Here is a 23549-nt window from a genome sequence, read left to right as displayed (position 1 = left end):
GAGACCATTTTCAAAGTTATTTGCTGAAATGACTTTCTGGAGGCAGAAGTGGATCCTCACAGGGTGCTAGGAATACAGTTGCTGCTAACATGCTTAACTACCATGTGATACAAGTACAAGCACAGCCAACAGGTTATTTGGAATCTCAAGAGGCTTTAAGAAAGAGTCAGGAGAAGCACTTGCAACATTTTTACTTAAAAAAAAAAATTCTAGAGAAAACACTAGGTCAGTCCATCATTCTTTTCACATGTATAAATAAAAAGTTGTACATGTATATGTATGCTTTTATATTTTACGTGGAATATATATATAAAAATACATATATATTTATATTTATGCAATACATTTATATAATACATATATGTGGGCACACACATATATATATTTATTCATATACACATACTTTCCCTATATTTTCATTTGCAGACCTTCCAAAACAGTTTAAAAGACCGATCCAGGAAGATCCTTTTCCCTTTTTTATTTTCTTTTGATGTAAACCTGTTAAATGCAACCATTTTATATAGCTTGAGTTTATTCTATAGACTCAATCTACAGCCAGATGAAGCAGCTGATTTTTCAAGTAGGACCCTAAAAAAATATGTAAATCGTGCTCAACTGCTAAGGTAAAACCTAATGAGGACTCTGCAGAGAACCATATCTTTCAAAGGAGTTTTTAATTCACAATAATCAGAGTACATACTCTAAATATAGGCACTGTTTTTAAAATGGGTATTCCAGCTGCCTTAAAGATCAGCTTTCATTTAAATGAAAGTGTGAACTATTCCTCAAATTTATGCTTCATTAAAATGAAGTTTGCACAGAATAATAATAATTACACAAAAAGTACACAAGCTTGGGAGAAATCATGTTTTTAAAACTGTATAAAGAGGTAATGTGTTTGACACTAACCTTTTTGTGACATTATTCTGCTTTACAATGGCAGTTCTTGCAGTATATCTGAGTGATGAAGAATGAGTACAAGATCATTATCATACTGCTGCCACATTTTTCCTTTAAAAAATTTTTTTAAAAAAATCATACTTCACCCTAATTTCTGTGTTCTGGGGCATACTGTGCTCTCTTTTACCTAATTATAGGAATGCAGTGAGTTACAATTCATTTTCATATCTTAGTCTCTTACTTGTGCTCTCAGAAGGGTATCTAATCTCAGGTGCTTTAATGCTATATTATTCTATCACCTAAAGCATTGCATGGAGAAGGGAGTATGGTGAAGAAAGACAGATGAAAAATTATTTTCTAAGGATGTCCAGGACAGGTAAATAAACTGGCTGTGATCTAATAGAAAACCTCTATTCTTATAGACACCTGAATGCCATTTCATTGCTTAGATTTTAAGCTCCTGAACTTCAGACAGGAACCCGCTGAACTAGACACCTAGCTTTGGCAGACAGTTCAAACTGAAAGTTACCTTTAGAGTTTAGAATTCAAAGTTACTGATAAAATAAGTAAGAAACTAGATGGAATTAGCTGTTTAAATATATTCTGTTACTTGGTTAAAACTCTGACAATCATCTCCCAAGGCTGCAGAAAATTGTGCCAGCCTGTTGGCCTCCCCAGGCTTGTTCATCCCTTGCAGACAGGCATTGATACACTTTCAAAGGAACTGAGCAGTTAAAGGCTTCAGCTTACCAAGAACACTCACCTAGTGGGGGTATTCTCAACTGTACAGTTTCTGGACAAGGCAACTACATGAAACAGTCCTGGAAGTAGACAGCAGAACAGACTGGTGTCCTGCTCGCTGTCCTCCAGACACTGTGTTGTTCATTCCTTAAGTCTTAAACACTCTGAAGTATCATGGGGAGAAAATGACAGAGCGGAAACACCACCCAAAAAGTTCTCATAGCACTGGTCAGGGCTATAATACCAGTAAGCTGTTGATGTACAGTAGTTACTTTCTTCAAGCAACCTTGGCTAGTTTCCACCATTATCCTTCCAAATAACCTCTTCTAAGCATTTCTTGTTTAAATTCTCTAGTATCAGCCCACAACAGTCATTTAACTAATGATTTTTTCACTTTCCCAGCTTCCTCCACTGACCTACCAACATGGTCAGTTAGCTTTTTGTCCTTGATAGGATCAATGACCAACATGTCAGTTAGAAGGTGGGTGTTCTTCCCACAGTCTAGGAAATATTAGCCCAAACCTCTCCAGTATACAGCACTGCATATAGGGAATATCAGTCCAAACTCCCCAATACACCGTGGAAGGCAGTAAAATCACTCAAGAAATATGCAAAGGGAAAGCAAAATCCTCAATTTTGGACAGAGTAAAGATTTTACTAAAGCAGCAGCACTCAAACACACAGGGAGAAGGAAGGTCCCCGTTTCCTATCACTAAACAACAGGACAACAGGAACAAAGCTATAACAACAGGGTTCTCCAAAATACACCCACGTCACAACTTTCATCTGTTTATATTTGGGGGGATTCTTATTTAAGGCTGCTAGCAAGTTTTTGCTGTCATTTACCCAACCTCACTTACACTAATAGACTAGAATAAAGGTCAGAGGACCAGCAAGCACACAATTTGCCTTAAAAGGATTACAAAATAATGACTTCAACTGAAAAGGGTCTTTCTAATGCATATATAAACTAAAAACATCTGAATTATTAAGGTATGTGTTACTGAAGCCAAAGCTTTGCTCTGGCAGACATCTAGATAAGCACCAGCTGCTAAGTTTGGAACTGTCAGATTGCAACTCTACATCTGAACTTGGGTCTAACACTCTTTACTACTAGCCATTCATATTCTTAGTTGCAACTTTCAAAAATGCATCTTTTCAAATCATATTCTCTTTTTTAATATTTCATAATAAATTGGTACTATAAAAAGAATTAGGCCAAGTGGTTATACAAAAAGAAAACTCTTCTTTTTATAAACATCTTTAAAATACAAACTATTAAAATATAAATGAATAAAATAAAAAGGTGGTTTGTATAGTACAAGCCTGCTATTTGTACGCACACTTAGAAAGAAAGTAGATATATTTGTGAAGGTGTGAGAAAGGAGTGTTAGGAAAAAGATCAAACTAAAGAATTTTTCTCCTAACAGACACTAGACACTTTGCATATGGTTACCTACTTATGACATGACCTTTTCTTTTTATATACTAAGTAACTCCTTGTGCTTTTTCCCTTTACCATTCACAAGGAGTCAATATAGTCCCACATGAAAATATGTCCCAATTGGGGATGTTATGATTACAGATCTTTATATGCAAGTCATTCACATTAGATGCTTACAAATCTCCTCCAGTTCTATTCCAGGATCTGTGAATCTAAAGAAATGTGCTGGAAGTTCCTCTGTTCCTTCTGATGTGGGTTCTATCCACCAGTCTTCATATCCTTTTATTTACTGATCAAAACTTGTCTGCTATTTTGTGCAATTAAATTCAGAGTGCCTTGATATATAGTCATGCCAATGATCACTCTGAGACTCATGTCATCTCATGTTACAAAAAGATCCCCAAACCCCAATCCTATAGCACTGCAATATTGTAATAAGCTGTATTACACTGGTGCACATATTTCTAGACACATACACATAATCCTAATTCAAATAGCAACAGGCCTGTTATTTCTCTGAGTTACCTTCATCTTAACCCAATATACTGTGTTCATTTTAATATCTTCAGTTAGAAATTTTCAAGATTTATCTTTTACATTTTTCATCTCTGAAGTAACTTTTATTTTCTTGATAAGAGGAAAGAGAGAAAAGAAAAAGGGAAGAAAAAAAGAGGTAAAAAGGTTATGCTGGCCTTTCCAGTGATCATACTCCTTCTGGTCTTGCCAGATGCTGATTTACCGGAGGCTAACAATTCTAGAGCTTCTTACTCTTACAGACTTCTGTTAGTCTTTGGTTTCTCTCCTCACCAGTGCCCTCAAACATCAGTGTCAGGCACATCTTGAGTTTATGGACCGTATGCTGCTTTCCTCAACGCAAGAACTCCCCCAAACATGCACTGTTTGCACCCATCTGAAACTGCAATAAGTTGCATCACTGCAAATCATGGCTTGCAGAAGTGTATCCACTTTCAATACCAGGTGAGTGGGTTGCCACAGCTACAGCAAAGGCTGTAACCAGGGCAATGCCTCTGACTTCCTTCCTTGCGAAGGGTGGGAGAAAGCAGAAATCATACAATTTTTCATACGTTGATAGGTTTCTCCCAGTGCTGCACAACAGCTCTAGAAAAAAGAGTAGTTTAGCTCCATGAGGCCTAGCAGGACTGGTGACAGAAATAATACAGGGCTGAAAGTTTTGACCACTTTGTCACCAAATTTCCTGTACAATGGAATGGATTGCATGTCAGTTGTATACCCTGAAGAATTAAAATCTACATTAGGTATTAAAAAAAAAACCAAAACCACAACACTTATCTGCAGCAAGAATTTCCCCATTAAGTTTGATAACTTTGACATTTTGAAAGAAAAATTTCCTCTTTTTCATCTTCTTTCCAGCATATTCATTCCAGTATTAGCTTCTTTCTTATGACAATGTAAACTAAAAAATCATATTAGTAGTTAGCATGTTTACCAAACCTTGCCAGTTTGTCTTAACTGAACAGCCAAAGTAATAACATGCATGGACCTGCATAAGGAGTGGTTATAAAGAAATCAGATTACATTCTAAATTATGAAGGTAACACACAAACTGACAAATTTTTAGCTAAGTTATGCTATATTTCACATACTTCAGAATTATACAGTACATCACGAAGAATGAGTTTCAAGTTAAAATTTTTAGAAGTCTGAAATGATAAGTAAAGAATATCCTTTGGCATTGATAAAGAAAAATAATGAGTAGAAAATTCATTATATAACTTCATTTTCTACAACTTAATTCATACATTGTCTGAACCACAAAATTATAAAATTTAATAAATGGATTTAAGTAGTCTTTTTTTGTTGTCTGAAAGACATTTCTTAACCCATCTCAAAATTAATTAATTCATTCAACATTTTCAAGTGGGTTCAACATACACTGATAAGTGTAACAGCTAAATACTCAAAATCCAGCTTGGGGTTAACAAGCTTCTCTCACCACATAACCTGTTACTTATTCTCTCATTGTCATAGTTCATGATTGATCATGATTGATAAGTTAATGACTTATCAAACATGCAGCTAAGACTGAGCTTGAGATCATGTAATTATTATAACACATTGACAAGTTATTATATTTCAGTGAACTGGTGAATTCAAAGTTTTCCTCCAATCACTACTCAATTGCTACATCAACTTCAGTACTCAGACTAACAGTCTGTGAAGAAGGTCTAAACAAAGTTAGTTCTTGTACATTATACAAATCTTAAGTTTATTCAGTTACATTTAAGAAGAGTAGGAAACACAGGGAAATCAGGGCGGGGGGTGGGGGTGAGGGTTCCAGTGAAATGTGAAAAGCACTACAGAACATAAGAGGTTACTCTAAATAGTGGTATTGGAAGATTTTCTCAGCATCGTGGGTGAGACTTTCAAGGAACAAAAGGACAGCTTTGGGAAAGATGGGAAAAAAAAGCAAAGGAAGACAACAAAGTCTGACTGATATCTAGGGGAGATTCTACAGTTCTAAAACCTGGATTTGAATTGTAGAACTTAGCAGTTGACAAAAAATGTCTTTGTATGACACACTGTACCCACATCATTCAAGCCAAGCCACAGATCATCTAGAATCCTCCAATAATAGTAATGCCTGTCAGAATCAATTTATGACTATAGTCATCACAGAATGGAGAAACAATGCTGGTTAAATATACCACATAAAATTAAGAGTTAAAAAATTAGGTAGGTGCAGGCTATACATTACAGGGAGTTCTCCAGAAAGTAGAAAGATACTTTTATTTACTGACTGCAAAGAAAAGCACTCAGTGTCCTATTGAGATCCTTGTATTATTCACCTAGCTTTACAAACAAATACTGCAGAAAATTTCTGTTTACATGTAGATTCCTGATTCTCTGGTTCAATAAAAATATTAAACATTTACTGATTCCTCCAGCTCTATTTTAGTGATTTATATATAGGATCAAACTGTTAAAAATTTCACCTGCTGACAGTGAGTGCGAAAGGCTTTGGCAGAAAAAGCTCAGCACGTTTCCAAGATCCATTGATCAAGTGCTTTCAGAATCCAGCAGCAAAAACCAGGAATCTTGACAAGAGCACTGCAATCAGAGCGCTAATGGAACACACGGTGCCATCACAGTACAGACAAAAGGGGTGAAATGCTATTATTATTTATTATTACTAAACCCCACATGCCTGGATGCCCATTTGAGCATGCAAACACTTGCACAACATAAGCTTCAAAGAAAATAAAACTATAAGAGTATAAGCATAAGCAAAAAACTGTAACATAAAAGCATAAGCAAATAAAGCAGAAAAATCCCACAGTGTAAGCTCTCCTTGGTACCTTACCATATAATAGTGAAACAAAACCCTGGCATAGAGTTTTCAGCTCAAATGTTGTCTATTCTTTCAAAGGTCACCAGCATAGCCACTTTTTACACATACCACTGAAGTGTTTTAGAGTGTAGAATCCCTAAACAAAAGAGAGAATGTCTAACAACATCTCATATATCTGCTGGTCTTTTTACGCTGAAGACACCATAAGTGATTGCACTTGAACTGCTCATCTACTTATATTGACCACCTTGTATTCTGCATCCTTTTATCTCAGCAGCTCTCCCATCCAAATTTAATATTACTTTTACTGCCACTATTCTTTCATTATTTATGTATTTCCTTCTCTCTTTCTCCAGTACATTCACTCATATTTAATTTAATTGCTGTATATTTTAATGGACTGTTATATAAAGCTCCAGTTTAATAAGTTTATTATATAAACATGCTATGAATAACACACTGAAATTACTTGTTTGTTAGGACCAACGCTATCCAATGTGTCAATAGATTATGCTGATACTGTTGTATATAAAATTTTTTCAAGATGAGCTGCATTAACATTATTTTAATTCTTCAATACTATGACTACACTCTTCATAGCTAAACATGTTCAACAGCATTATTGTAAAACAGCATTAAAGTGTGACAATTACATAGCATTTCCAAGTACTCTGACAACTAACATTACCAAAAATGAAATTTTAAGTTTGGCATTAAAATAATGTCTCTCAAAAAGAAACAATAAACAATTAATTTGAAGAATTTGGTGCTTCATTAAGTACAACTACCTCATTACCAGTACCAACATCAGCATATGACATTTAGACAGTTCAGGCTTTTTTTGTTTTGTCAACAGTTAACAAGATCTGCCAGGAGGGCTGAAGCAACCAGCTTTCCTAACAGCAAAAGCAAGGAACCAAGCAGCACTGAGACCTGTTAGGCAGCATCATAGGAAAACTCAGAACTACTTTCCCCTGATACCAGAAATTACAAGCACATTATAGACATCTTAATTATTTTCTCAGACATATAGTTCAACTCCAGCTTTTTTGCTTGGGCAGTAATTAAGTGAGGTGAATTTTATTCTTAGATTTTAGAATTGCATGGGTATACTCAACAGACTTTACTATCATCTTGGGAAGTCCTAATCACACAACACTGCTGCCCTGCCTTTAAAAATTCAAAGTGACTCCTATGCAAGCAACCCATTGCCAGTTTAACAACTGGTAACATTTTTAATATAATCCCTACTGCCAGCACTGGATTATGATCAACTGCGTCCAGCTCCTTTTTAGCTCATTCTTTGACTGTGATTTTCTCCTTTACTCATCCTTTGCAAATCAAGGCTTATTTAGTAGCATACAATCTCCATTTTAAGTACATCTTTCAGGATTTAAGCCTGAAAGCAGCTCAGCACATAGAGATTAGCACACAAGAACATGCTAGGATCAAGCTGCAAACTCCAAGGTTCTGGTCTTTATTTGACAAATGAATCCACTACAGGAAGAGTGAAGTGATAATCTTTGAAAACATTCCTGAAGAAAATGGGAGTGGATAAAGGATGCCACATGCTAAACACAAGGCATCTGTTCATTAACTAGATGTTGTAATATGCTTTCTATTTTTACAATGCAGTTAGAGTTAATATTTGTGAGGCACACTTTCAATCAGGCGGTTAATTTCCGCATTCAAAAAATCTGATTTTAATTCAGAGGCATGTCTTCACTTATGCATCAGAATACCAAGCTCATTTCCTGTGTAGTGGAAGGTAGATAGATGTAGTGCATACAGTTACCACTTAAATCATGTTTCCAGGTGTTCTGCCTGACAATGCATGATGTAAAGATTAAAGTATCCTCTGGGAGCTGATTTCCTGTGATTCGCAATTAAAAACTTTGTATTAAGCACTAGTTATGGCTGGAAGTTTCAGATTAATTTCAGGTACACATGACTCATCAAGCTGCCATGTCCTGCTGTTGCCTGGCTTCTACCCATTAAAGTAGCTGCAAAAGTTGCATTACTCTCTACAGAAAGTAAATTTATACATATTGTTTTACAAAGTTATTACATTTGAGGCCTGCTCAGTTCATTAGCTAATATGACCAAATGAATGTTTTTTTAAAAACAGTGTCTTTCTCCAAGCTGGGTCACAAACATAATAGCAGAATTCTTTTTAATATAGTAGCAGCAGACATTCAATAATAATGTCATGTGGTCATTCCATGGGGCAACAGAAGTTTGATTTGAGTTCCAGCTGCAGAATTTGGCCTTAGCAATTCAGTTGGTAAAAGAGCAACAGAAATCCAAACTTGATGATATATTAAAGCCAAAGGCTTCTTTGGTTACAAGAAAAATTCTGCAAAGTTGATGTGTGCTTATGCACATTTTCATCAAGTGAAAAGTTCATTACATTTATACAGTTAATCAATATGCAATCCCTACAGGCTACAACCTAAAAATTATAATCTGTTCAGGGAAATTCTATAAAATATGAAAAAGGTAAGTTCTAATAACTTAGAGCTCCAGATCTTTCCCCTCAGCTTCATTCATACTTCTTATAGGAAAGGAATGGGGCTGTGAAAATCTGTGTTGGGTCAGAATTACAACTCCCATGCTTTCACAGTCAAATTTTTGGACAAATAAGGAGCCAGCTTCAACTGCTGAAGGAGTTCATACAGCATATGGGGTCAGAGGAAAATGGACTGCTTTATTTGCACAGTAAGCTAAGACAGACTGTATCTATCAGACATATATCCAAGACAGTCAATTATGTGCATCCCACATAAAATATACATATATCATACAAGATTAGAGTCTGTCATCTGTGTATTGTCTCTCTCTCTGTACAATGTGTTGATATAACAGCTGTTATGCAGCAGCTTCTAATTAGATTTTCTGCACCCATCCCCCCTTCTATAGTTCAGCCTCATTAACATGATGCTTGCAGACATCAAGAACAACTTCATTGCGCCTGGTGCAATATAAAGACTTAAATACATGAAACTCTGGCTGCCATCTCAGAAAAACACTCCCAGAAGAAACTACTGGTTGACAGGACAGTCAGATGCATTAGTATCTTAGCTATCTTTAAACGTTAATTCATAAGTCTCCAGTATACACAGCTGCACCCAGTAGATCTAAACCACAGTCCACATGTTTTGGATTGATAAGCCTCTACCTACTAGCAGATCAGCTTTAAAACTTCATTGCAATATATATTAACCCCTCTTATAATTCAACATAACTAACAGTAATAGATTTAGTTACCTTTTTGTTTGAGATCTTATGTTTTCACTGTGTTTTCAATGTTTAATAATAAACACTGACGAGGTGCACTTGCTGCTGTGCTGAACATTTCTTAGTGTAACTGTGGTCTGGAAGGAAGGAAACCTCATTGGGAAATTATATAAGTGCAGTTACAATTCATTTCACGCTGTTGCTCTGTGCCTTTTGCAAAAATCAGTATTCAAAAACATTGCAATTTAGATATTTTTAATTAGCTGCTATTGAGTTAAAGACTGTTTTCTTTAATATGACCCAAGAAAAATCTAAACAGACTACTAAATTTTCGAGCCACGTGAGCATTATGATGCTTTCAGTCCAAATCTTCAAGACTGGCATTTCTAGTGTACGAAGTAACCTCTCAGAGACTTGAAAAAGTGTTAGTAAAATATCCCACAGAATTTCTGCTTACATAACCAATCTACAGTCTTCCAAGAAAGTTTAAGTGAACCTGGCAAGCTCACCATGTTATAAACAGCTCTGTCTTTACTTTGCATGTATTCCTGAGTGGGGGGCTGAAAAACAACAAAAAAAATTGAGCTCTTTAACTCATAAAAAGGATTTGCTTCAAGAAGTAAGTTTGTGAAGGTATTAAAAGGTGCTTTCCAAAGCAGTCACTAAATCAAAATATTCAAACAGGACACCATTGTAAAATTGTAACATACAGCTCTAATCAAGGTCTGTGAAGGCCTTTGAGATTTTTGACCTGCTTAAAACCTTACTGAGAATGATACTCCCTAATCTCTTGTCATCTCCCCCAACGCAGAAAGCACAAATACAGGGTAGGAGAGAGGAGAATACAGAACAGATCCCTTTTCTTGAATCTAAGGAAGGAGTACTTGTGTAGTGAGGAGTAAGCTATGAATCCAAAGGAGGATGCAGCGTTACGTAAACACATCTAGAATATAAAGAAAAAGGAGGTTCGTCTTTGATATTTGACAAATACCTAAAGAAAAATCACATACAAACACAGAAACACAAAGTAAATTTTGTCTTGTGCCACTCTCTCATGTGTTAGTTTTACTAGTGGTCCCCTTGTGAAACATTTTGCTTATCCCCATATCGCCACCACAAATAGACTGTGCACATCCAAAGTAAATGAGAGCAGAGTACAGCTCCAGCAACTTTACAGAGACAACTGGATGGCAAGCAGAATTCGAGTCAGAAGCTACTCTTTCTTCATCATATCACATCTGTTTTATAATTCCTTTTTCATGGAACTTAGTATACACTGTACTTTTTTAAATGCCAAGTTTTCTCACACCCCACAAAAATAGGAAACTAGTGTGTGCACACAGAGGGAGAAGGGAACAACAGAAAGACCAGATTAATACATAACATTAAATATACAAATGGTAAAATATAATGTACATGAAAGCTTCAAATAGTGCACAGCCACATGGAAAGGTACCTCCCTACCTATCACACAGAGCTTAATTTCACAGCATCCATCTCTGTGTGGCTACACCCCAGGGAACAGTGTTGGCATGGTAACTGTGGGCACTATAGCTTTCTTTTTTCCCCTTATTAGCAGTCATACGTGGTTTTTGTTCGCTTCAGGATGAAGTAAATTTAGACTGATGCACTGTTTATTTGGGGCAAAAAGGAGATGAAGGGGTTTGTCTGAAAACACAACCAATCCTGCAGGAAGGAGAAGTAGCAGCAAAGCTTAGATCTAAAAAAAAAGACAAAAAAAGGAAAAAAAAAACCCACACACATAAAAAACCCAAAAAACCCAAACAAAGAGTCAAAACTCTGACCAGAGTCACATTAAAGACAGAATAGGCTAAATTTCATTTTTACTCTGGTGCCTTAGTTATCAGTTTCAGTAGAAAAGCAGAAGAGTCATCAGAATTAAAAGAAGTCTTTAAAAGGTAATTCAGCTCATTTCAAAGTTATTTTTTTAAATGAGGATGATTTTCAAGTAAGTTTAACTCTAAGTCACCTTAATAGCCATCATATTTTTAGACCCAATTTTACATACCACACTTCCATTATTTTTATCACAGCAGAGTAACTTACACACTAATGAAACACTACATATTAGAAAAAGATCAGAAAAAAGGTCTGGAAATCACAATGCATACAGTTTAACCCTATCTGTAACAGTGTCTCAAGGATTCCCTCAATTACCAAGTGAATAATTTCCTATTAGTGTTGCCCCTTTCTGTACTCCATTTGCACAATACACACTAACTTGACCCAGTCAAAGTCACACGGTGCATAACAAAAGATACAAGAATTCATTAGACAAGGCTTGTAGTGAACACGCTGTGGAGATGGTAAGTGGCTATAATATATCCCCATGACAAGTACTGAGCGAATTAAATAATCTTGTCAATCTACAGGTTTATGTAACTTTCTCCTTTATACATGCAAGGCTTTACTCAGTAGTTAGAAAATGAGCTGAACAAAATTATACTCTAGGCATTCCAGGCACCTATAATATGTGATGCCTCTTTGCACCACCACATAGTGATATCACCATCTCTTCTTGCAAAAACAAACAGAGAACGTGATTCCAATACCTTCTGGGAATTTCTATGACTGTGAACTAGACATACCGTCACATTGGTACCTCAACTATGTTTCCTTCTTCTAAAGAGTATCTCATTTGCCAGATGATGATGTAAAAGAGAGCAATAACAGATTCTCTTTCTTTTTTAAAGTCAAATCTATTTCAAAAGCATTTTATCCATTTTTTTCATACTGAAGTCTAGGCAACCATTAATCAAATTGCAAGTTCATTCTTTCCCAGTTCCTTACAGCTTTTTAAAAAATTGAGAAGAGCAATATAATTAACAGAAGTGTCTTTGCTGCTTATAAGATCTCACCCATGCCTTAGTTCTTCCACCTTACCTCCCCTGTTCTTTAAAACCTTAGATGTCTAAAACCACTGTCCTTTCCCGCTACCCACCAATAAAGCTGCCCTTTGCCAAAAGCATCCAGAGCGCTTTGGCTACTGTCACTGGGGACAAGTGGATGTGCAAATACTTCCACGTTCATGCTCACATAATCTAACAATTGTTATCTGACAAAGAGAAGCCATAATGCCTGGTCATTCATAGTGCTGTGTGCCTAATGTTTGCAGAAATAGCATTTATAATGACTGCAGGCATGCAAGAGGGAGCGATCCATGGGTTTCATGCTATACTGTTACTGTTACTTTACTGTTCTATTTTGTAGAACTCAGAGTGCAACCAATTGTAAGCCAACACTAGATCAGTCAGAGTACTACACTTCCCATCTTTCAAAATGATGAATACTTTAAAACAAGAAAATCCTTTTATCAAAAACAAGAGCTAAAAAAGAGGGGGCTATTATCTGTGCTTCAAAGAAATGTTTATGAAACAAAGAACTGAAGCAGCCTGGTGCATTTACACTTTTAATACCAGGGGAAAAAAAATATGCAAGCTTGTTCTTATTAGTACCTACAATCCCCACTTCTCTGGAGAGCCCAATTCTCACTAGTAAAGGTTATTGGCAGCATACTGATTAAGCAGGTACGGTCAAAAGCCAATCAGGAACCCAAATAAGTATTTAAGAGCTTTTCTTCTTGATTGAACAATAGGGTCCTTCACCTCCACTTGAGCTCAGTTCAGCTTCATAAGCCTCACTCTGCAGGGTTCTGCTGTTTCTTGTAGTGTCAGATTCCAGGCTTGTTCAGTGTGGATTAACCAGTATTTCTGACTCACTGACATTGAGTTCTGAACAGCAGCTGTCCAGTAGCTTTGGAATGAATTTCCCTTCTAAACATCTAATCTCTTACATGGCACACTGCGAGTGAAAAAATATTTAGGATTACTTTCCCAAGAAGTTTAAGTGATACCACTCAACTCCATATTGTTCCCATTGGCCAGAAGCATCTTCTTTAAATATTATTACAGAAATTAATGTTACCACCTACTACTTTTTGTAATTTAGCATTTTTAGTGACCCTTTGCTCTACCAGATGGGGCATTTCAATCTGTGTGAGAGAGGACACCTTTGGTGCACAAAATGGAAGTGCAAGACTAGCTTGAAAAAAACTAGCAGTAAAAAAGTTTTTCATTTAGAAATAGCAAATTTAGAACTTGAAGCAATACTGGGTGCAAACGTATGCCTTTTTCTATTATCAATATTTTTTAAAAAAAGGTTAGAATTGTAGGCGACAGTGTTCACTTGCTTCCATAGCTACTGTAGTTCCACATGCAGAATAGTGTGCTAAATTTAAAAATTAATGGATTTCAGAGTTAATAAAAATGATATATACAGGCAAGAGAACATAAATCTTAAACAAGAGAGAATTTCTTCAAATTCATTTTGGAAAAGTCTATGAGAATGACAGAAGGCGAAGTACAGCTATGTGGATTTCAATGCAAGATGATCTAAACGTCTCTAGAAACTATTACAAAAAAAGCTGCAGCCCTGCTCAGGCACATTCATCAGTTCATTTTCCATGCTAAGACTCTGACTAAAGGCTAAGACCATGTCTTCTTGTTATCTATGAAAGCAAGGACCAGTGAAATAATGAAGCTTGTACTATATAACCAAATCCTTTTAAAATTCAGAACAAAGATTCCTGTTCTGCATATCACCAGGTTCTTGCTACCTGCATTGCTTTTTGCTTCATGGGTTATTGGGTGGTTTTTTCCTAAATCATTAAGAAATCCAGGTGTATTTGTCACATGGGAGTTACACATATATATCTCAGTAGTGAACTGAGCAGTGTGTTCTTATCTTTCTCATACAAAACCATTTCTTTCCACAACTAAGAAAAATCAAACTGCAACAACAATAACTTTACGTCATTTTTAAGACGGAACACCAGGTACAATTTTAAAACTACATGCTAGAACAGTTAATATTTAAGAAGTGCTCAAATTACATAAAACTAGGTATACAGAAACTACTGAATAGAAGACCTGGTTATCTCTGGAAGTTTCTTATCCAAATTACTGTTAGACCACATTGACTATCACACTGATATCTGGCTGCAAATGACTGCATGTAATGATACAATACGACAAGCTATTTGTAAGCATTTCTGGGTTTTATATGTAAAGATTTATTTTCATAGACATGCTAGTCTTCACTGTCTGAATTACTATGACCAAAGTCATTCAATAGAACCCCTTCCAGCATGTTATTTCATAGCATGGCCTAATCATATGCTATATCAAAATAAGATTTAGTAAAGGCAGTACAGGAAATAAAGGAAATCAGATTACGCTAATTCAAACACTGAATAAAGAATGGGATGACTATCTTAATTCAGGCAATTTGAATTATTAATGAACTGTTTGCATCTGTAGAGATTTACTCTATTAGAAAGATTTCCTCAACCATCTGGATCAGGAAATTGGAAATTGGAACTTCAACTTCTGAAAGGTCAGATGTGACAAGCTGGAAATGGCTGCTCTTTTCCAGAACTTATTTCTTTGACTCAAACAAATTACCAGGAAGTCCATCCTCATAAGTGGGTAACAAAGTGCCACAGTAAAAAGAGTGGGATGCTGAGATAGCAAGCAAAACATATGGATCCAAAATTATTCTCAAATACGGTAAGGAGATGGCATTTCTACCATTGAAATACCATAGCAACAGGGGCAATGTCAGTTTTGTGTATCTGTCATCATTCATTACTAAACAGTTACAGGAAGAAGAGTCCAATTTTCTCCTGCAACTGGTGCCCTCACCTTTCTGCTCCAAATAAGAATATTTGTTGTGAAAACTGATAGGCCATACCCATTTTAGTCAGCCCATTAACCATGTGGAGAACAGAGAGAATGCTTTTCACTCTTGAACAAACGTTGACTTTATTTGTTCATTCTTCACACTGGAGAATTCTAAGACTTCCAGAATCTTGGATGTAAAATCACTCAGAATACGTAAATCACCTGATTTACATATTAGTAGATGTTTAGTCTTACAATAATAATTTAATTTGTTTTCTGTACCTAGCAAATTCTACTTAAAGAACAGCACTGTTTGTCAATGTCTAAATTCGACTGAGACTTCACATGAGACATTTATAGTTATTATTGCCAACATGGGTAAAAGAAACTACCAGTCCTTTGCATTGGATATTTTATCCCTTTAATCTTGTTTAATTATATTTTTTATTAAGTCTTTTAGTTATTATTTTTGACTTCTCTGCATGCCATTCTTTCAGTAATTTGCCAGTCTTATCTACAGACAGTTACTTCCACTTCAGAAAATGCACTCCTTCCTTCTAGTGTTACTCTTCCCTTTTAAACTGAAACCAATAATCAAATCTCACTGTATTCTGGAACTGCAATGAGAGAGACAATTCCCATCTACAAAGCCAATAAACATTACAGAGATTCAAGTAAAGAAATAGATGTAATTTCTCAGGGATTCATAATGTTGGTTTTGCAGCACTCACGAGCAGAAGCTGTCGGCTGTCTCTTCACGCTAGTATACCAGGTGCTATTAGAAAAAATGCCAAACACACAGACTGTACTGTAAATAAAAATAAGCAATGATATTTAAAAGAAATCCAGTACCAAGCTTCAGAATTTTACGTACAAAAGTAAATAAATATCCCCTGCATATATATCTCACCAGTTGCTCAAACATCCTATGCCTTGTAATCATACAACCCTCTGAAAGGACGCATATAATCAGAAAATGCTGTCATTGGTTTAGGCATACCAGTCGGTAAATATATATCAAATGTACCATAAGAGAGTTATACTACCGTCTGCACTAGAAAAAAATAATAATCACTTTTCATGATGCTTTAAAGTCAGCTGGCTAATGGTACATGGATAATTTTCCCATCCAAATTGAAAAAATCTATTATAGCTACAGGATCCTGTATATTCAAGTATTGCAGCTTCTAAAACCATGTAAACAGAAATCTTAGAATTAAGACAATCAGAAGATAAAGGAACAGATGGTATTAGCAGTCTAGCATCGCTGGGACTTAGAGTAACCACTTCCCTAAGAGAGTTCCCTCACATCTCATCCTATCCCACTGCATCTTTTAAGCACCTTTAAAATGACATAGCAATCCTCATCATGCTCTTGGCAAGTCTATTCCATCAAATAAAGCATGGTATTCCCAACAGTGATGAAAAGTTATGTTTCCAAGCCTGGGTTCACCAGCACATGGTAGATGCTATATTTTAGATTTTCCTGATGAGTGTAAGTCACAAAAGCCAAATAAATTGCATTACATTTGTTTTGTACCTCCAGCTGCATCACTCACTCTACCCTGCCATTCATTTCTGCCACGACTGAGGTGTTCCACACTTCAACATCTTCCAGTTATAATATTCTTAAAACAAAGAAACCCACAAAATCAATAAACCCAAACCCAACCAAAAAATACATTTTTACCACTGCTATGCTTGCTTTGCTATCATTGATATGAGACATGTTTACTATTTCATGAATTTCAGCAATGCCTGTTGAAGAGGAAAGTGCAAGAGAAACACAGCAGATTTCTGCTTGAGAAGAACTATGCTGCAAACAATGGTATTTTCAGAGTTGTAGGTAAGCAGAGCACGAGAAAGTTTGTGGCAAAGCCTGAGAAAGGTTTGTGGCATTCATGGAATTACTGAGTACCTCATGCACAGTCAGTAGTAATCAGGGCTTTACAATTAATATTTCTGAAACAAAATGTGCTCTAATTACTTTAGAAACTTATTGTAAAAAAAGTGGCATAAGCAAAATGGAATGTACAACCGAGTTCCAAGTTCAACAGTTACCACGAACACTTGCCAGAAACCTTTTACGCAGTTCCACACCATCCCCTGCAGAAGACTGGATAGTCTTACCCAGTCACCATTTGAATTGTGTAAATGAACATATAGCACAAAAGTGAGAAAACAAAACAATGACTGCTTTTCATTGTGCCTCTGAACTACTTTGTTCTGAAGCACCCAGCCAGAAAGACAGACATACTCTTCTCCTTATTAGTTTTCAGAGGCACTGATTCAACATTTTGTGTAAGAACACAGAAAAAAGTTAGTGCAGATGCATCCTAAATCTGCAGGTATTCATAGAATTCATTAACTTCCCAAAGCCTTCAAAAATTCATTTATTTACAATATCAATACCTCAGCTATGTTTCCAAAGTTTATTCAATATGAATATCCCTAAACAATGTTTAACATTCTACACACATCAGAAGTTTCAGGCTTTTTTTTTTTTTAAAGAATATCCATTTTTTCTTCCTGCATTCAGCAGCCAGCTATGGACATGCCCAGCAATGTGGTCGGCACCCTCTTCTCTCAGCAACAATGCTCAGCACATCGCATTATCTTACTAACAGTGCAGATAATTACTGTAGTTTTGCAGAGAGATTTTGACTGCAACCAGTTCCTGCTGTACTGATGAAGACAGAGTACATGCAACTCTCTATGAATGCTGATCACATCAGAAGACAGAACCTTCCAAGATCTATCAGGGAATATATATCCTGGCTTCCCTGGACTGAAGATCTGGCTCCTAAAGAAGTTTGCTATGTTATTCTATTAACGTCAATATGAATCACAGAGGTGAATATTCACATAGGCCCTGCATACCTAAATTACTGTTTTTAACAACTACTGCTAGCATACCAAAGGTAGGAATAGTCCTCTAGTGAGGGATTAGTGGGAGAAAAATAATATATGAATGATTATTAATAGGTAAAAATAATCTGGCTATTCAAATAAGGCTTTAAGGAAGGAAAAGTTTCTGCAGTGCTACTAATATAGATTTTTATTTTATAAATACCCATCTCTGCTTCAGCAGGTCAATTTACATGCACAAATCTTTGTAAACTCAAGAGCTATAAACAGCTTTCTTGCAAACAAAAAAAAAAGCCCTCCCAGAAGCCTACTTTTATAAAGATTCAACAGCTACTTGTATGTGTTAATATTCTAGAACACATTCCATTACCAAATTCTTGAGAAGATTTGAAAAATAAAACAAAACCAAATAACATTCCTAACCTTAGTAGTTTGGTGTTCCCTCCTATAACCATGACTATGCTGTCGGTACCTGAAAAGAATAATTTCTGACTCTAAAGAGTACTGCAGTGTAGACAACCTAATGCTCCACAAACTATTTCTAATGCAAAACTTTCAAATTTAATACCAGACAACATGAACTTTGTATATTTCCCAATAAACATATTGCTTTCTAATTTTAAAGACCCATTTGGAAATCATTATGCCGCAACCTTTTCTCCTCAGTGGGATTCAACAACAGATTAACAGCAGTTAAAAACCTGAGATTTGCACCCTGTGGTTAAGCAAAGGAAACAGCCTTGCTGGTTGCTAATATACTGGTCAAATCAGAAGCTTGGGACTACTGACTGTGATTTAAGTACATTCTACATGGGATAAGTTCAACCTTTGCAATAATAGGACAAATTTTTGATGACAGGTTCTGGAACCATTCTAAGACTTTCTGCAGGGGAACAACTGGACATACAAAAGTCACGCTGCTAATCACTGCAGCCATTTGTGAACCTGGTTCACATAGAAGTGAATCCAATTTCCTGCTGACTTCTCCAGCAATTACATTTGGCTTTATACAAGCAACACCTGCAAGTGCAGTTTTACAGTTGGCTGTGAATATGGCTGAGCTGATTATTTTAACTTGAGCCCACAATGTCTGTGAATTCCTGTGAGATTAAAAAAAAAAAACAAACTATATACACAAACATTGTGGTTTCTAAACAGAAAAAAATCCTTAGAAATTGTAAGCCTATTGTGAAGATCTCTGGAAAACTTCAACAGAAAAAGAAAGCAACCTAACAGTAATCTCCTCAAACAATGTAGAAGAAATAAACACACTAAGTGAATTATGTTGTTTACAAAAATATCTAGAAATGGTTTTCATGAAACGGGTTTCAAACTTCTGTCCCTTTCATGTCAGTAAAGCAAGCAGTTGTAGCAATATGTTTTTGTAGTCCTAAAAGCATTATCAAAGCCCTTCATATTATGAAGGACAGATTTCCTTTCCAGGTTTTATTTCTGAAGGGATCAGACTTGCTGAGAGACTGATCCCCATTACGCAACCTCTCCTCTCTAGGCAAACAGCCTCTAGGCAACCTCTAAGCACCTTACCCAGTATACGGTGTGCCTTTGGTCTAGCGCTTTCTTTTCCTTGGGCCTGGGTGGGTACAGCTGCTGGCTGTCCACACTCATGTAAGATCAGTTTTTGGCTTCAAAGTCTGTTATTTGGACCGTTCTGATCTCTTTCCCTTGGAAAGCCCCTATTCAAACCGTGAAGTATCTGGGACACACCCTGTCTTTCATACATCCTTATAAAAGTTATCAGGAATTATTCTGGCCCAGTAGCAGCTAGAAATTAGAAAAAAATACAAGGGAACAAAAAAAAGGAAGAAAAAAAGAAAAGGAAAAAGTACCCAATACAGAATGAAGCAAACTGTAATGGAAATTAAATGCAAAGAAGTAATTATAAGTTTGTAAAAAGACAGTATTTCCCAAAGAAAGCAAACACACATATCCTTTCCCCAAAAAAACCCCACCACGCTATAGGATTTGAAAGACACTCTGCATTAAAAAAAAGCACAAAGTGACGCAAGAAAGATGAGACAATTCTCCATGTAAGTGACAGGAGACCTAAAGCATTCAGTGTAAAGCCTGTGGGAAAGAGCAGATCTGTTTCCCCCTCCCCACTTCAAGTCTTGCAATTACTCAGAACTGATTGGTTACATCCCTAAACTAATGTTCAGATTCATTCTGGTTCTGTCTGTGGCTCTTGCTCACAGCCGCCTCTGAGATTTCAACACATCATTTTTCCCCTCTCCATCCCCCTGCCTTGCCACATGTTCTTGCCAACCTAAACGGACAAGGCTGACATTTTTGGAGCAGACACTGCCTTCTTGCATTTTTGTACAACACTGGTCAAAATTACTAGTCTCTAAAAGATTTAACTACTAATAAAGTGTCCAGAAGCAAGACTTTGGCATGGTTCAGTATTGCAGTAGACACTGATCTCACCTTTATCATGGCTACACAGTCAGCTGAAAATACATTTGGTTTAGGTTTTAAAAGAAGTCTAAAACATTGAAGATTCTGTATTCTGTGAACTCCTGTGAAAAGCTCTGTATGAAATTATTTTCTTAGTTAAAGGTCTAAAATACCAAAATATTTCCTCATGGTGGAAAACCTTCAACCAAGTGTCCGCCCCCTCTGTCTTAATTTTGGTTCAAAGTCATTAGCTTAATTTTAAATAATTGTATTTTGATTTTAGGACTTTTCAAGAAAATAACTGCAAAATTTAATTTTTAATTAAAACACTAAATATTTCATTTTGAAAATATAAAAATGTAAAGTTACATTAATTTTGGTTCAAAATTGTTTTTCTTAAGGTGGGAGATTAATGGAAAACAATCCTATTTGGCGAATGATTTTGTTTTCAATTAATCCATATTTTGGCATGCATGGGTTATATAGGAAAAATAAACAGAAAGGCCTATTCCCTTTGTCTACAACATTGTTCAGTAGGAACTGGTGGTGATTCAGAGTTTGCATAATCAGATTTTTAATTTACACAGATGTTTCAACCTCTTGGGGTGGGGGTGGGGGGAGGATATAAAAAAGTATTTGCCCAGAATACAGAAGGGATACAAAGACCCTTAAGCGTTTATCCTGTAGCACTTGCCTTGATATGGTAGAAGGGGAAGGTCACTGGCAAAAAAATCCTCCTGGATTTTTAAATGCACAATAGAATCTGGTGCAGAAGAAACATGCAGGGCCAATAACCCAGGGGTCAATGGACTAAAAACATTCTTGCTAGTATTTAGCACCCTACCATGGCACTAGGCCTAATGCCTGGCTTTTGGGTACAACTGGGGCACCAGCTGAGGTCCCACCTTCCCTCAAAGTAACAGAATTATATCATCATTTGCAACATTTCCAAATACGGAAGTACAGCATGGCAGATTATGGAGGTTTGCATTTTTGAGAGATATTAAGGAGAGAACATCCTGTCCTCTTTCAAAGCAGAGTCTGAGTAGGAAGCGTATCAGAGGAGACTACAGAGTTCACATTACCATGTTCAGCTGAACCTAACTTCTGTGAAGGTACAGCTCAGTGCTGCAGCTGAAAAGGCAGTCTCCTCTCCCTGTACTGTATTCCTGCCATCTACTTTGTGCTGGTACTAATGGTGAATTGGATCAGTGCAACAGGAAGGCAAGCCTGCATAGGCAGCAGCAGTGTGACATTAGATTGGCTAAAGTGTATCATGAAACCACCCTCAGGGATAACCAAACAATGCTCCCAGCTAAGCGTTGATATTGATATCTGGCTCACTCAAACTCATTCAATCTGTACTTTCCTCACTCCCTATTAATGTGGCTTCAACACCTGGGGCCAAGGTGAGGATCTGGATTTAGGGAGAAACGGTAACTGCTGCTTTTCTCAACTGTGCAACAGCTGGCAAAACACAGATATCAAGTACTTGGTCATCAGTAGCAGGTGAACAGTCAAATATTTGGACCAATAGACCTAGTTTAGATTTATACTTCACATATACACTTGTCTTCATTTCGGTTGAACATCAGGATTGTTCAGCATCAAGTCTGTTCAGAAGACACTGTACCTGCCTGAATTAAGTAATCCTTTTGCTTTGCATAACCCACTTAAGCATTATTCAAGAAAAAAAAAGTTTTGTTCATTTTCAGATTAATGTAGGAATTGTCCCTCATACAGGTTTCAGCACCCATTAGTGTTGAAGTCCTTAGTGGCCTCTCCATACTCACAGGAAATTCATCTTGGAAGGGACCTCAGGAGGCCCGTAGTCCAACCTCTGGCTCAATGTAGGGTCAACTATGAGGTCAGACAAGGTTATTCAGGGTTTTATTGAGTCTCAAGTATTTTCATTAATGAGAACAAGGATAAATGTAAGTGTATTTAGCCCATGCATAAAAACACTCCTTGAGCTAGAGCACAGTAGAAGCAAACCTCAGTACCAGGAGCATAATGCAGAGAAATCTGAGCTGGATCCACATGATCCAAGTTGATCCAGAAAACCCTCTGTGGGCTGAGCTGATTAGTTTCAGCACAGTTCACAATAAAATGACTGCAATATTTCTGGCCCCCAAGCTAGGAAGCATGCACAAAACCTGAGCATTTGCTCCTTCCCTTAAACTATTAGCTAGGGCCATCAAGAAAAGTGCTTATCCATTTTTGGCAAATACATGAATAAAACAAAAGTATAATTTCTTCAGGAGAAAATACCCAATTAACTCTGCCTGCTTCCTAGGCCTCATTCTTCATGCACTGTTACATGAAAGACCGTGAAACTGAGCAAAAACATCCATGCCTTAATAAGATGTAATGTTAGTGTTTGATGTTTCAAGCTTTCTTTCAGTCCTCTCCAGCAATTAGATTTATATAACTGAAAATTACTGAGGAATAAGTAAACATCATTTTCAGCAAATAGAAGTTATTACAAGAATCATAACAATCTAATAGTTGAAACAGTTTTAGAACAGTCTGTATGTAAAATATCTAAGTATATAATTATTTTCTCCCTACAGGTCAAAAGAAATCAGATTTCCTAAAACAGATGCAGAAATAAATTTTGGTGTGTAGAGTACACAAATAATAATGATGCTGATGATACAGAATCAGCAGCACAGACAGGATTGTGGTAGTAGGGAATAAATTCAAGAGCTAAAGCTGCAGAAGATAGAGAGGGGATAGATCTTCAAGTTTCTTGCTGCAGTTCAGAAGATTAAAATTTAAGCAATCCAGAGTGAGAATGAGCCAATTTTATATTAAAATATTTCTGGCTGTTCAAATTTAGTCTCCTGTTAAAGCTCTATTAAGAACCTTTCAGAGGCAAACAATGGGCTTTTCAAATATAAGACAGCAA

General features: G+C 36.4%; 1 protein-coding gene across 4 annotated transcripts in view; it reads right to left on the bottom strand.

The window, feature by feature from the left end:
- SMPD3 (sphingomyelin phosphodiesterase 3) overlaps positions 1-23549 on the bottom strand; it is a 124074-nt gene that overhangs the window by 67086 nt on the left and 33439 nt on the right. The gene's annotated exons all lie outside the window — the stretch shown is intronic.

This window comes from Phalacrocorax aristotelis, chromosome 8, assembly GCF_949628215.1.
Source record: "Phalacrocorax aristotelis chromosome 8, bGulAri2.1, whole genome shotgun sequence".
Lineage (NCBI taxonomy): Eukaryota > Metazoa > Chordata > Aves > Suliformes > Phalacrocoracidae > Phalacrocorax > Phalacrocorax aristotelis.
This window is presented reverse-complemented; position numbering and strand designations above follow the sequence as displayed.